This window comes from Triticum aestivum, chromosome 7D (assembly GCF_018294505.1).
Source record: "Triticum aestivum cultivar Chinese Spring chromosome 7D, IWGSC CS RefSeq v2.1, whole genome shotgun sequence".
Lineage (NCBI taxonomy): Eukaryota > Viridiplantae > Streptophyta > Magnoliopsida > Poales > Poaceae > Triticum > Triticum aestivum.
This window is the reverse complement of record NC_057814.1, coordinates 581,201,487-581,211,486: the sequence shown is the minus strand read 5'-3', so window position 1 is coordinate 581,211,486 and position 10,000 is coordinate 581,201,487.

The following is a 10,000-nucleotide window of genomic DNA, read 5'->3' as shown; positions in this document are numbered from 1 at the left end:
TGTACCAGTAATCAAACCCAGAATCTCATTTCCCATTGCTTTCATCGCATAGAGCCAGATGCCGCATCCACAGGCCTATTTAGTAAGTGGGGTGTATCCTTGGTGACACTTGAGAAATAATCCTATACTTCCAATAACCCACTACTTCCTCCACGGATGGTACATGGCAGGCATCTGCCGGAACTAGAGGCGAGCACTTTTCAATCAATTACGAGAGGCATTCGCTTCTCTGATCTTTAATAAGCGAAGCAACGAGCCTAGTAGGGGAAATACCTTCCTCAGGAATGTCATCAAAGCCAGGTTCTCCAATCGTAAAAGGGAATATTCCATGGCACAAGGGTTGTTTTTAGGTGCTGTCCTCGGCAGACCACCACAAAAGGTCCGAATCAGGCGAAACTTCTTTTGGTGCCAGCGAGAAGTAGTAACAAGAACTCCTCCTCTGTTCAATATCAGCCTGGTTTAGGTCTAGGTCATAATGAATTTTCTGATACCTTCCTTCGTCCATAGATCAGCGTTATGCTTCTGTCCCGTGATGAAGAAGGATAGAAGAATGGTAAGATAGGATCGTATTAGTGAGCCGTGGGAAAAGAGTTTTTTCGTACCTTGATTGGACCCACCCAAAAGCAACAGGAATCCCTTTCTCCTCCTATAAGGAAATCTCGTCGTTTCACTCTTCTTCAAGTACCATCGGATTAGTCAACTCAAACGCTGAGAGATTACTATAGAACCAAGGCGGCTTTGAGGCTGGCTCCACTCTCCAAATAGAGCAGTTACTTCGTTGACGACAAGAACCCCATTTCCACTAGCCAAAGAGCAATTCATTTCTTCGACTCGATGCCTCCTCATTTGCTCCCATTCCCATATTAATAAAAGAATTAGGGAAATGCGAGGGAAAAGAATGCCAAAAGCATTTAGAGATTTGACTGGGATTCGTTCTGGCTCAGATGGCGAGGGATTGCTATAACTATTTTGAGAAGCATTAATGAGATCTCTTTTTTTCACAAAGTGATATGGAAAATCATGCGGAAGAACCTATATGTAAAAATAATTCAAGATTCCCATCATACATTACCAAACTTCCAAATAAGAATAAGCTAAAAATGGATAAATACCTTAAGGAACTGGAAGCAGACCCTGATTATAAAGGGCAACCTCCTAAACCATCAGTATTCCTTGTAGGTGACATTGAAACCATTCCCTTGTTGGATCGGAACTATGTTCCCGCGGAGATAATAGAATCCAAAATCTTCCCCGCCACCACGCTTATGCAGCCGCCTTTATGACTGTCAATTCAGACAAGAAACTATCAAAGATTTATATTAATCATTATAGTTCCCACGAATACATAAATACGCACCCATCATTTTATGATCGAAGTGATTGTGTACTCCAAGCATTCATAAATGGAATACTTTCTGTTGTAAGCAAACAAAGAAAGTCACTAATTATTTACTTTCATAACATGAGTCGATTCGATGGTATTCTGATGACCCAACATCTTAGTAAGTTTCACCCCGACTTGAAAGTGGATACTGTAATGCGAAATGGTATTATGTACGAGGTTGCTGTTTCTAGACGTGTTCAGGACGGTAGGAATAAATCACGTCTCCTTTTCAAAATGCGGTGTTCGTTGTTGATTCTCCCTGATTCGTTAGCAAACTTAGCTAAACAATTGTGTTAGGAATAAGAAAGCGATGTCGGCGGAAGAAATACGAAGAAACCTATCACACTTTTGTAGTATAGACGCGGTGCACCTGATTTTATAGGCATCGGAATGGGTTTATCTTGGAAGATCTTGACTTCTCCGTGCCTTCTGCCTCCGACACATCATATCTCCTATGCCGACCTCGTACTTTTGATCACTTCTTCCTTACGAATTGTATCTATTACGAATTGTGTCTATTTAAGCTTTTTCTCGATTGATATTCATTTTTTCATCTATCTCATGAAATTTCCCTTCTATTAAGCGATAAAGAGCAATTGACGAAGTCAGCAGGAAGTCCGTCAGATGACGGTATGGATCAAAGGAATCCTCCTATCTTCGACTGAACACCCTTTTACTGGGATTTCGCATTCCTATTCCGATTGGCAGAAGCCTTTCTTTCTGTTTGTGCCGCCCTATGGCGATTTCTTACTCAACGTTTGCACTTTCTTACCAACTCTTGTACAAGTTAGGTTCAGCGTTGTTCTGACGATTAAGATTTCTCTGTTTGACGGTTTTTACCTTCAACAACCTTTGTTGCATCACTTCTCGATAGCTTTAGTGCTCGGAGAGTAAGCATAGCATATTGTCAGCTAGTTATTTATTGATAGCAAACAGCTAGTAGGTCAAGCCGGAGCCTTCACTCACTCAGCTTGGGTCAGCACCGTATCTCTAATTGGCGGAGACGAACTCCAATCCACCCACTTCATTTGTTTCCCAAGGAGGGTCATCAGCGAGTCCGCTCTCCCCAAGGTAGTTAAAAGGCGTAGGTACGCATTCCCCTGCACCAATGTACCGAAGCACTTTACCTTTAATCACTAGATGGGCTCGAGCCAGGGTCCTATTTTCGTTCTCCATGACTTCAAAGCTGCTTCTCTTTATCAATTCTGGACAGTTCTATAAACATTGGTACCAGGGGTTCTATGACCAAAAATCTTATATTTTTTTTCTCCTGGCGTTTATGTATTTATTATCGCTGTCTAAATGCGATGACTGTCGTCAGCAAGTATCCAGTGCCCATAGTCGAAGAACTCCTGGATGTCTGGTGCCTCATGGTTTTCTAAACCCGATCTCAGAGCTGGTTATCACCAGATTCGTATGGCAGCTGGCGATGAATTCAAAACAGCCTTCCAGACTCTGGAAGGGCACTACGAGTACAAGGTCATGTCCTTCGGCCTCGCGGGAGCACCAGCCACCTTCTTGGGAGCCATGAACGCCACTCTCAAACAAACCCCTTCTGCGCAAATGCGCCCTGGTGTTATTTGACGACATTTTAGTCTACAGTGCCTCTCTTGAAGATCACACAATCCACTTGCAATCAGTGCTTGAGTTGTTAAGAAGGGATCAATGGCAAGTCAAACGCTCAAAGTGCTCTTTCGCTCAACGCCAGTTATCCTATTTGGGCCATACTATCAGCCAGCATGGGGTTGCCACTGAAACCCACAAAATTAAGAACATTGCCAACTGGTCTTCTCCGCAATCAGTCAAAGAAGTCCGCAGCTTCTTAGGTTTGGCCGGCTATTACAGGCGCTTCGTTCGCCATTTCGGCATCATTGCAAAGCCACTGACACATCTCCAGAAGAAACATGGGGAGATCCTGAGCTTTGAGGCAACTAAAGAAACAGGATGCTTTTCAGTTATATTTAAGAACAGAAGAGGAAGACAAAGCAACCCTAGGATTTCTCTGCTCCCAGTGCTTAATACGAAAAGCTCGACATAAACCCAAGGACGGGCAACCGCTGCTAAACCAGGATCTCCATCTCTTTGAATAAAAGCCATCCTTTCCATCGACCAGCCTACGAGCATCTTCGGTACTATAATGAAGGACGTTGACACTATCCCATTCTACGTAGCAGGGGTAATTCCAGAAACATCCTATCTAAAAATCATTTAGAGATAAGTTTCTATAGAAAGATAAGCGGGTGTACAAATGAACTTTCTTATGATACTATGATACTCAGATACCACTCATTGGATGGGACCGGTGGACCATTGATCGATAAAAAGTAGTAAATAAGCCCTTTTCTCGCAGGTACGAGAGATTGCACAACCTTGCCTTGAACGCTTGAAGTTCTAAATAAATCTGAAGAGGAAGGCCAATTGTATCATGTCAGCAATGGTACTCTCCTGGGCTATAGACTGTCACCTGCTTCAAGGTATCTTGCTTGTGAAAGCCGAACAAAGAAGAAAAGAACGAAATGGCGGTTCATCAGTAGTCAAAGGTGCAGACTTCATTCTTTGTTTCCTTCATCCTCTACCATTACGTTTTGCTTTTTAGGACTACCTAAAGGAAAGGAATAGAATGATCCATAGTCGTACCTACTTGAGGGCACCGAATGCATACAGCTTACGTCAACTTTATATATATATATATAATTATTGATTCCATTCACACCCTTTGGGAACAGGAAACGGAGAACTTGTTGCTTTCTTCTGTTTTTGCTGTAGCTGAGGACAACTTAGATTGAAATGATTGACTTGATCTAGGTACGTGGTCCAAACGGATAGGTAGAATTACCCAGAGGGAGCCCTAGTTTCAGCATAAAAGGAAGAAGTCGGGTCCGCGCGGTTCGCCTTTTCGAATGCAGCAGTGTTTTTGGCTTTGGCAATACCAGCTAGCTAGCTACTTACTTGTGTGGGAGTCCTATAAAGAAAAGCCTGAGTTATAGACTGACTAAAGAAATCCACCTAAGCCGTAAGTTTTTGTTACAGCTGGCACACCTGCTTGCAAACTAGAAAATCTGATTCTAGTAGAAAGTGGACTAAGTCTTAAGAGAGATAAGCCGGTCTTTATACACTGGCCCTACTTCGAATTCAGTCAGTGGCCAGATGCATTGTAAGCAATTCCAGTCCCAGCTGCTGAGGTGGCGTAGTCAGCCCTACCTAAGTATTGAACAAAACCAACCATTTGTATAATATTATCCTATCTTGCATATTAATTAAGACCACTTATTAGATCAAGGTTGGCATACATAGCATAGGAAGGTGGAGATCTGAAGTAATCTATATGTCCCTCAGCCAGTCATCCATTTCTCTGGATATGAAGTTTACAACATCAAAAAAATGACCCTTTTCATAATGAAATCCATTACATGCCATCCAAAGAACTCTGATCTGGATTACCAGCTTTGGGGTGGAAGGACGGATCGATCGACCAAGCAACAACGATCCCTTTACGATGGTCAAGTGCGAAGGTCCCGATCGGATTGCCGATCTGCCAGTGTTGTTTGACTGATTTTTTTCATCTCAAAACCATTGATGCTGACCTGTCACTGCTCAAGTGATTTTCCTGCATGGTTCTAGGAACCAAAAGAAGACTTTGGGTAGGTCAACGATAGATTCTATGTCTATAATGGAACGTAGGTTCTTTTTAGGAGGAAAGCTTAGAAGGATTCTTTTCAGAGCGTAAGAACCATCGAAGAGCATGGGATTGGTATTGCTGGCAGGGACTTTAAAGTGAGAGCTTGATCACTAAACCCCTGCTGCTTTCGATCATTCCTGCTAAAGCAGTTGGCAATGACTCATTGGAAACTTCTATTGGATCTGGGAGAAGAAGAAATCCAATCAATGGGTAGGTAGTCAATTTCTGGCGAAAGCACAAACCTTTTCTCTTACTTAAGGCGATAAAATCCATTCATTTCGATAATAATCTGTTTGAGATGTGTTTTACCGAGAAGGTATATGGTTTACGGTTCTAAGCCGTTGAGTTCGTGTTTTGGTAGTTGTTGTTTTGAAGGATGGCGGATCCAGAGTTGAAGGATAGCGAGGCATACCAACGCCATGCCAACAAGAGGAACCATCCGGACTTAAAACAGCCGACCTACCCCCTGCCACTTCTTCCTCTAAGTCAAGTTGATAGATTTCTGTACGAGTTTTCAAGTGCCATCTCCAGTCTAAGCGGTTGAGTTCAGTGATTGTATCGAACAAAAGCCCCCTCCCGGGGCAGGTACGCGACTGTCTCTCTTCCAAAGTGTGATCATCTTCTCCAGTCTCCCGTTTCCACCTATTTTAAATGGTCAGCCTGTGCGGCATCAATTGAATTTGAATTCTAAAATAAAGTAGACTTCGGTGAAGGAACCTATTCTCTGGTATCTGCTTCGGCCATCTCATCTGGTTTCGGCCTTCTTTGTGAGCAGCTCCTAACTCGCTCGACGGGGTATGATCGCTACTGTTGATAGGTCGATCGGAAAAGAATAAGTTCCAGGACTGAACAGAAAGAAAGTACTCTAACACTTTCTTCGCCATTCTTTTCTATGAGGAGCTCTATTTTGCTAATAAAAATGTAATGCTACCTCCCTACGGCGATTCATAACTAGAAGAACTCGTTGGCACAACCGGACCTTATTAAAGGCCTCGGCCGTCTGATCGACTGAAAGATCTTATCTTGGAGTTCTAGTATGGGTCGTCGGCCCTTTCTCCTCCTCAGTAGGTGCAAACCCTGGTTCTGTAAATGATTATAACTGCCTTGGAGCTAGATAAGCAAACCTTCTTCTGTTTGAGTATGATGGATGTTACACCCACTGCCAGATACAAGCAAAAGCTTTCCAGCTAAGCTAGGAGTCAGAACGAACTCATGAAGCTATCCTTCTTCTTGGATCTCAAGATTCAAATGGAATTTTATCACCCCGGATTTTGGCTTTAATTTCCACTTTATACTTGAGTTAAGCAAGGCACCAGCATGGGAGAGAAGATAGCCCCTCGGGATCGCTTACTAGCCGGCCTGCTTGATTTATTTATGAGGTATCCAGATGGCACTGCACCGGCGAGGGAAAGGGAAGCTGATGAGAGGTAAGGGAAAAGTCCATTTAATGAATAGGTTCACTACAGACTGTACTATCTCTAGACCCCCTCTCTATACTCCCTCATAATATATGGATCCCCCGGATAATATTGATCCTCCAACAGCTGACATATCTTATCTAAACTCCCGGAAACCTGGGCATGGCTTTTTCGAACTTAGTTGATTTCGCAAGAAGCAACTTGAAAAGCACAAAGACTACATCTAAACAAACCTTACGTCTTCGTTCGGCTCATTCTTGCTTATCTCACCCTATTTCCTTACTTTAGCTTAGAAGTAGGCATATGGGAAGTTACACAAAGATGACTTATCGGTTGGCCTAAGCTTACTCGATTCCATTCTTTCCAATATCATATACGCCTAGTGAAATGCATCTATCTCCTCTCCTCCCCTTCTTTCTTTTTATCCATTTTATATACCTAGTCGAAGACTACTTCAGATTATAGGGCGGGCTTTTCTACCCATTGACCGGGACCGATCACTGTGTTTGACCGCTCTTGGTATTCAGACCTTGGACTTTTTCGCTAGGAGCTGATCCATTCTTTAAGAGCTCTATACATAAAGAGAAGGCGTATTCACTTAAAGGACTGTGAAATCTACCCTATGCCCCGAAAAGTCTAGGCACCTAAATAAAGTAAAGATGGGATCCCTGACCAATAGATTAAGCTATCCAATGAGTTAGGAACCTTTTTTCTTCCCCCTTCTCTTCTCCGCTTTGCTCTGTTACTCCTTTTGCAGATGGTTGGTCACCACTCTTAGGCTTTTTGTTCTCTGCTTGTGGTGGGTCTCCAATCTTGATCCGGTGCTGACTTAATAGGGAAACCTACCCAGAAAATGCCCCCTTTTCCGGTCCGGTTAACAAAGCCTGTAAACCAAGAGCGGAACGAAGAGCTAAAACGTCACCTTTACCCTTATCCTATTTCTTTCTTACTTGTAAACCAGACCGCGTCATTCCTTTTTTCTTTCTTTGGTAAGGAAGGGACGGCTATTCCCACAGGTTGATCTTGATAAAATGTGCAGCGGTAAGCAACTAATAATCTCGATGCAGGACTGCCGTTCCCATAGGTTCCTCCTCCAAAACCTTCTTAGGCGAAAAAGACTGGAAGGGCTTATTCCCACTGCTGATTACTGAGAACCTTCTACCGGGAAAGATTTCCTTCTATGCCTAGTGGTTTTTGAATTGGAAATGGGAAAGGCAGAGAGAATTTACTCAAATTCCACTATGTTATGTATACAATGATCGGGTTGCGTCTGGTATGATCGGGGTGCTTTATCTAAACTAGGCAGGATAACTTGGCTAACTTTCCTACTCTGATAGCATCTCTGAACGGCAGGTACCCTCAACCGCCGTAACGAAGGAATGAATCTATTAAGTGGGAAAGAGCCCTCGTGGCAGCTATATCCGCGAGGATTCCAAGTGTTCTAATTCATCTCGTTACAGACCCACATCAAACATGCAACTGCTTGTCGCATACTCCTGCTACTCCGACCTACGCTTCTCACATCGCATCCTTGGTCCTTAAACGACGGTATATTCTTTTTTCCGGGTTCTATGAGCGTAAATGGAGACACTTCCCCCTTCTTCGACATATGAATATGCCTCGCCTCGAAGATAAAGAAATCCTGAGTAAGGAGAGAGATTCTCCACACGAACGAACGACCCGTCAGGTTCGAACTGACTTAGGTTGGACCAGGACCCACCTATCTCCACCAAGAAGGAATCGCTTTGGTTACGCAGTTCAGTTGGCGATAAAAGCCAACCTAATCTGCGGGCCGGTAGGCCAGCCAACTAACTCTTCAAATGAAGAACTTATTTCCCCACACCTATCTCTATGAAACTTCCTTCATAGTTAGGAGAGGTTTTTTTTAGCTTTTTGTCTCTTTTACCGCAGGAAGTTCTCCAAAAGTATGAAAGGCCGGAGGGCTTTGTACCAACCATTCTAGTGTGGTTGGATTCTGTTCAACAGCCCAAGGACTTTCCGCACATTTTTGGTTCTTTCCACTGCTTGAAGTGATTGCGACAACTACGAAGAAACGACGAATCCCAACTACGGATATATAAGAACCGAAACTGCTCAGAGCATTCCATCCGGCGTAAGCATCTGGATAATCTGGAATGCGACGTGGCATACCCGAAAGCCCTAAGAAATGCATGGGAAAGAAGGTCAGATTAACCCCGAAAAAAGTGATCCAAAAATGGATTTGGCCTAAAGTTTCAGGATATGTCCGACCAAAGATTTTACCCACCCAATAGTAAAATCCAGCAAATAAAGCAAAAACGGCTCCCATAGAAAGTACATAATGGAAATGTGCAACCACATAATAAGTATCATGTAGAGCAATGTCTAGCCCAGAGTTTGCTAGAACTATTCCAGTGAGCCCTCCTATGGTGAACAAAAAGATGAACCCTACAGCAAATAACATGGGTGTTTTGTATTGTATCGAACCTCCCCACATGGTAGCGATCCAACTAAAGATTTTGATTCCTGTGGGCACAGCTATGATCATGGTAGCTGCGGTGAAGTAGGCACGCGTATCAACGTCTAAGCCCACAGTAAACATATGATGAGCCCAAACTAGAAATCCAAGAACACCTATACTTATCATGGCATAAACCATGCCTAGATACCCGAAGACCGGTTTTCTTGAAAAGGTCGATACGATATGACTAATAATACCAAATCCAGGCAGAATGAGAATATACACCTCTGGATGACCGAAGAACCAAAAGAGATGCTGGTATAATATTGGGTCTCCCCCTCCTGCAGGATCAAAAAAGGTTGTATTAAAGTTTCGATCGGTTAATAACATTGTAATTGCCCCCGCCAGTACCGGAAGTGATAATAAAAGTAGGAATGCTGTCACTAGAACGGACCACACAAAAAGTGGTAATCTATGCATAGTCATTCCAGGTCCACGCATGTTGAAGATAGTTGTTATAAAATTGATAGAACCTAAAATTGATGAAATACCTGATAGATGAAGACTAAAAATTGCTAAATCAACTGCTCCTCCAGAATGGCTGGTAATACCACTTAAGGGCGGATAGACTGTCCACCCAGTGCCGCTGCCCACTTCTACTAAGGCTGAGCTTAATAGGAGCAAGAGACTTGGTGGCAACAACCAGAATGATATATTATTTAATCGTGGAAATGCCATGTCAGGTGCACCTATCAGAATCGGAACAAACCAATTACCAAATCCACCTATCATCGCCGGCATAACCATAAAAAAGATCATTAAAAAAGCATGAGCCGTTATTAAAACATTATAAAGTTGATGATTCCCACCAAGAATTTGATCGCCGGGTCGGGCTAATTCCATACGAATCAGTACGGAGAAGCATGTGCCCATCACTCCTGCAATGGCACCGAAGATGAAATAGAGAGTCCCAATATCCTTGTGGTTAGTAGAGAAGAGCCATCGAACCATATTTGTCATTTTTTATTTGAGAAATGAAAACTTTCCTTATCAAAGAGGGGCCGGGGGGCTGGAAGAGA